General features: G+C 37.8%; 1 protein-coding gene across 1 annotated transcript in view; it reads left to right on the top strand.

The window, feature by feature from the left end:
* Positions 1 to 1,673: 1,673 nt before the first annotated feature.
* The window catches only part of zgc:165507 (uncharacterized protein LOC561188 homolog), a 53,498-nt gene continuing 48,842 nt past the window's right edge, over positions 1,674 to 6,329 (top strand). The window contains exon 1 of the mRNA XM_046072152.1: positions 1,674 to 1,726. The gene's annotated coding sequence lies outside the window, so the exon portion shown is untranslated. The remainder of the gene's footprint in view (positions 1,727 to 6,329) is intronic.

Below are 6,329 nucleotides of genomic sequence, written 5' to 3'. Positions count from 1 at the left end.
ACCAATATTATCTACTTAATCCTGGCCAGGGCACTCTTGGAAAAGAGATTTTTAATCTCAATGAGCCTTTCCTAGTTAAATAAAGGTTTAACAAACACACAAAATGTTATTTTATACCTCTTTCATTCATTTAAATTATAATATCCTTAATATAAAATACTACAAACATTGGGAATGTAGGACATTTACTTTCAATTAGGGCTGCAGTTAACAATTATTGCATGATCAATTAATCTGCAGATTATTTTCTCAGTTGATTGCTTAGTCTTTACAAAGTGAAAAATTCACTTTATGTTTATGTTCCCAGAGTTTAAATTGACATACTTTATTTGCATGTTTGTGTGTAAAGCCCAAAGATATTTAGTCTGTTATTTAAGAGACTGAAGAAAACTAACAATGTACATATTTAGGAGATGGAACCAGTGCATATCATTTTGAAAAAAATAAAAACTAAATAGAGCGATTAATCGATTGCCTAAATAGCTGCCTAAATAGCTGCCGATTAATTTTTGTTCAATCCACTTATTCGACAAATCATTTCAGCTCTACTTACAATAGAGTATTTTCCATCACCGGCCTTATTTGTCTGTATCAGTTGTTGTTACAGACAAAAGAATCCACTACCTAGTGCATTGGTTGATTAATACAACATTTGTATATATAATGTATATCTGTTGGAAACTGACAAAAACCTGAGACAAATTTTGTTATACAGAAAGTTTCTGAAAATAGTTTTATTTTTATTTTTATTTTTAGTACATTTCATAACAGAATAATAGAACAACAGTTGAAGTGATCTTTTCATCATACCAGGAATCAGTGTGCACATAATTCATGCAAAGTGATAATTAGACAGAAGGCCAAATATCACCTTGTTGCAGGACACAAAACAACCTCATTCACCTTGAAGGTAAAGTCACTAAATGATTTTTTAATTGACATTCTACACTTGAAAGCTGACTGATATTTTCTCATTTGCAATTTAAACGGTGTGTGCTCTTTTTTCATTTCCACATTAAAAAGCCCTTCATGGGATATTTATACCTGGGCAGATGTGTCAGGTACCCCTCAGGCAACAGTTTCCTGTTGACCAAGGTCATACTTTCACTGTCCACTGGTGTATACACACACACACACACACACACACACACACACATACATATATATATATATATATATATATATAATAAATGCTATATATAGCAGCCATAGTAGCAATAGAAGAAAGACTAAAAACCTGCTCCAAACAGTGTGTGTGCGAGAGAGAGATCTAAATCAGACTCACAGAAACTCTCCTACTTAGTATCATTACAGCTAAAGGTATTTGCTAATGCAACAAACGGAGAACCATTGTTGTTTGTATAAAGTAACTTAATTATCACATTATTAATTACTTAAATATTATTTATTGTTTATATATGAATTTGTGCTCTGGCAACATTGCAACCTAAACAACCTAAACATTCATAGCAATGGACGAGAGAGAGAGAGAGAGAGAGAGAGAGAAATCACTCATCTCATGGAAACAAACAAACAAACAACAAAGTTTCCTCCTCACTAGAGGAAGAGCTGTCCAGGCTGGACCCTGATCACAAGAGTTGTTACAGTAACTACAACATTTGAAAATCAACTCAGTGACGCATGTCTTTATTCCCCTGCAGCAAAGTCGGAGACATCAGTCCAAGGATCTGTACGTAAAGTCACCATCCGCCGGCTGCACATACAGGTCCGTGTGTGGCGGTGGCGTCACTTACTGATCCTTCAGAAATGCTTGAGAAAATGTAGCGTGTGTGGAAGCTACCGCGCTACTTCGTTACTGAAAAGCTATTTGATTCAGAAAGTAGCGACGCTACCACCAAGCTACAGAGAAATGTAGTTAAACTGTTAATAACCAATTTGGTAACATGAGCTATTTGTAAGTTGACTATATTTATGCGTGAAGTTGTTCCTAAGTTCTTAGTAACAAGCTTCCAATTTGTGATTCAGTAAACCGGGTTACACCATGAAAAATTTCTAATGTGTAAATTAGTTAAGCAATCAACAGGAAGTCACTGTTGCATCACAAGCTAACATAACCTTGAAAAATAACAGTGTTGCATAGACTGTTTATCTTTATAAAGATACAGTCTAGTCTAGTCTAGTCTATCTAGTCTGGTTTTGGAGGATACTGCCAATCCTTTCAAAATGCAGTATGTCTTTCTACATACATAGATACATGAAGAATGTGTATCAGAGTTACTAGTAGCCTATTCATACAGTAAGTATGAGTGAGAGTTGGAGTGAGTGGCATATCTTGGATGACGCCAACTGACGTTATTTGGTCAAATAGTTAGGCTAACGTATTAGCATGTTTTTTTACTTCAGTTATATTGTGTTGTTTTTTTAAATGTGAATTTTAAAACTTCCCAGTTTAATGTCATCATTATTAAACAGCATTTTAATCAGGTGTTATGTCAGGCGTGTCAACTGTTCCTATTTATATACTATATTAGAACGCTAACGTAAATTTTGTTAGTTCAATTCACTACGCTAACAGTTACACCTGGAAACAACTACTCTCTGTGTAAGAATTACTTTCTTTTTAATTTCTTTTTAATTTAGTCATATGTTAATCTCCACATAGTTTATAACTAGACCAAGTTTAAACTGCCACTGAGGTGGGGTAACAAACTTACACATTGTTAGCACTCCATTTTGTGAGACTTTTCCTTTACTCCACGAACGCTACATCTGACGTGGTAGAAATAATTTCTTTTCACAACTAAGCTACAGTTTACCATGACCACTTCTACTTCTTTTTAATTCAATTTAACATTGAATATAGTATTTTATTCTATTATTGGGGTACTTTTTACCATCAATCTGATCACAATAAACTAACTGGCAACAACATATTAATGCAGATGGTTTGTTGTTAACAATAGGCATATATTTAATGCACCAACCATCAGTGCATGGCGTCACTCTTAAGCGCACTCCACACTAGTACTTCTTCGTTTTAAAACGGAGATCTTTTGCTATGTTTGCACCTCCCATCCAGACTAAAACAGTGAAAACGAAGCCCTAAAACGGAGAAGTTTGAAAACGCTGCCAACCCCCGTTTGTCGTTTTAAAACTCCGGGTAGCGTTTTAGTGCAGATGGGCAAAAACTGAGGACTTTAGAAACGATGATGTAGACGCTCAAGTTTGGCTCTCTGCTTGAGTCTTGTAAGTTATGCAAAGCAGAAACACGATGCTACTGACAGACTTTTTGACTTGGTATTTTTATTAAAATATTTTGTACCGTGCAAATAACACTTACAGACTACACTTGTACTCTGCATGTCGCCATATTTACTTTGCGATGACTTTCATGACTTTCTGTTTTTCGTCGCCACAGTCCTAGCTCATTGTTGGTCCATGCATAAGAAATATCTGTATTTCTTTATCCTTTTGCCAAATCTTCTGTAACTACGGAACAGAACTGCTTCATGTTTACACCGGCACACGCATGCCCAGTGTACATGAATGGCCACTAGATGTGCCTTTTTAGGCATTTTAATATAGACGGATCAACTCTGATATGCAGCCAAAACGCTGGTGTGGAAGATAATATTTGTTTTAAAACTCCATTTTTAAACAAAAATGGAGTAGTGTGGATAGGGCCTTAGAAAACAGACTTAAGTAGTCTTAATTGTTTTGATATGAGGCAATGTTTTACTCTCACAATGCAGGTGATTGGTGATAATCAATTCTATTGTTTTTTTGAAAGTTGTTTGTGAATGGTTTATTGCATTTGTAACAGCTCCTCAGAGGTGTCAGACTCATCATTTGATCGGGTAGCCAACTCATTTGTATTCAAAAAAAGGCAAATGGGGCAGCTACAAAAGAAGAAACCCCCACATACTCCTTAGAACATTAGGGTAATTAGGGTAAGAACCAAATTATTGTTGGTAAAAATTGTTCTAACATTTGATATACTAATTTCATCATATGTTTACCTCTATTTTATTTAACATTGTTAATGCTAGTTCAAACAGCAAAACTTTTTCTAATGGCAAAACACTGCAAGCAACATTGTCATATACTGCTCCATTTGTTTCTATCATCAGTCATTTTTAATTAAAAGTTGTCAATAAATTGGATTGTGCTAGAAAGAAACTGGGCTGTTGAGAACACTGTATCGATTCTATACTTGGAATGGAATTGGACGTCCATCAAAGTGATTTCACGTTACTCTCCTGAAAAATAATGAAAATTGTATTTTCACTTACTGCTGTTTTGGTTTGTTACTTCATCAATATGAACGTATTTGTGTAAGGAGCAGTTTAATTTAATTTGTACAGATGATTCAATTTAACATAAGAGCCATGTGGCGTGATTCCAACTGGCTCATTTATAAGCTGGCTGAAACATAATGAAATTCTCGTCTGTAGCAGAATAACTTACCATATAGAAAATGTCCCGCTGGACTCAGCTGATCAACACTACAGATAATAACTCATTTCTCCTTAAGGAATCTGGTGTTTTTTCAGCGCCTCAGTGTGCTGACTTCTCAGCGGGGAAAAAAACAAACACAAACACAAACGTAGCAGGAAACTGGGGCAGGAATGGCATGTTGGTGTATTTGGCCACTTGTAGTGATTGATTAGATCCCTGCAGACTCCTGCAGGAGTTCGCTAGAGCAGAGAGGAGATCACACCAACAGGCCCACTCATCGATGGGCTGATTGCTTCCTCATGGTCTCCTCTGCTGAGGCCTCAGGGTGGAAACCAACACCAGACAGCAACAACACCTCCCTCTATCTTGACAAATAGTTTAATCTAGAGCCCGGGGGAAACTCTTACTTCTTCTTGAAGTAAGGGCCCAAAAATCTGACAGTAGTTTGAGATAATTTCACTTTCTTCCAGTAAGAATCAAGTGGTTAATTACTTTTCTTTTCAACAACCTGAACTGTCTCATCAAAGGGCATAACTGGAAATCTCCAGACAAGATGTAGGCCCCTAGAAGTGTCACAGATACCTTTGGTCGTTAGTCTTTCTGCACAGCGTACAGGCTACAGTACAGCCTTGCAGCATGCATCAGCTCTTACATTCCTCTCCTGGTGAAATCATATTTTCTAGCCACAGCTTCTTTGTTTGGTCACAGCGGCGCCTGCATGATAGATGTTTTTCTGGCTGTGAAACACCTCTTGAACCACTCATTGCACCTACCCCAACATACCCCACCACCTTCAGACAGTTTGGAGGATGGTTTAGAGATATGTGGAGCTGTAAGTCGGTCCGTCAGTTGAGTAAAGGTGCCAAAGCCAGTCTGCGTGAAGCACTTACAGATGTTGGCAGTGAGCTCGGCGAGCTGCTAATGCTGCGCGTGGCTGGCTGCCAGACAATATACTCAGAATAGTAACGGTGCTGAAAAATGCCTGCCCAGCATGCCCAGCTCCAGGTATCGCTCTCTGCCAGTAACAACATACAGAGAAGGGATGAAGTTGCAGGGAAGGTATGTCTGTGTGTGGATATGTGTTTTAACTTGATATTGCCTATAGGTAGCATAGCATAGAATAGAAGTGTTTGTTGGACTTAACATTAGTTGGGACCCAGATGGATGCTAATGTTCCTCTGTTCAATGTGTAAATAACTGTTTGCTAACACATTTGACATCCAACATTAAACTTTATAAGACGACAATACGTCTGTGTTGTGTTTACAGATTGTTTCACAGCCACAAAGTGGCCAAAAAATCCATGAATACAGGTAACAAACCCAGTTGTTTTCCAGAGGAATCTCATATATACTTTCTGCTACCACATTAACCTCACAGAGGAGGTCTAGAGAAAATCTTGTCAAGGAATTTGCTTAATGAGACCATGGGGATTTCTGAGGTGGACTTTTTTTTATCAGCAAATTTGAGAGCAGCACCGCTGGTTGGTGTTTTGGTCAGTTACAAAACCTCTGTTGCATTACTTTATTATTTTAACAATCACCTTTCTCTGCTATTTTTCTTCTGAATTTCTCTCAAGCTTTCAGGTTATTACTTTAAGCACATGTGCATGACATCTATTGGGGAGAGGATCTTTGGACTGGGCTGCCTTAAGGCTCATTCCAGGTGTCGAGTCATATTCATCTTCTCACTGCCCAACACAGGAGCATTTAAACGTCAGAACAGTGTACGTGTTGTCCAGTCTAAGCCTGTGTGAGGTTGATGTTGACGGGTAGTTGAGAGGCTCCAAAGTGGCCCGTGTTAAAGTCTGCGTTGTGTGGCCGCCGCCAATTACAAGTCTCAGACCCCGAAACAAAATGTCTGCTGTGAGAACTGGTCAGTCTGGATAAATGAGGCAGTGTGTGGAGCTC

This window comes from Micropterus dolomieu, linkage group LG16 (genome assembly GCF_021292245.1).
Source record: "Micropterus dolomieu isolate WLL.071019.BEF.003 ecotype Adirondacks linkage group LG16, ASM2129224v1, whole genome shotgun sequence".
NCBI classification, from domain to species: Eukaryota; Metazoa; Chordata; class Actinopteri; order Centrarchiformes; family Centrarchidae; genus Micropterus; species Micropterus dolomieu.
Note: the sequence above shows the minus strand (reverse complement) of the source record. Positions and strands in the feature narration are given on the sequence as shown.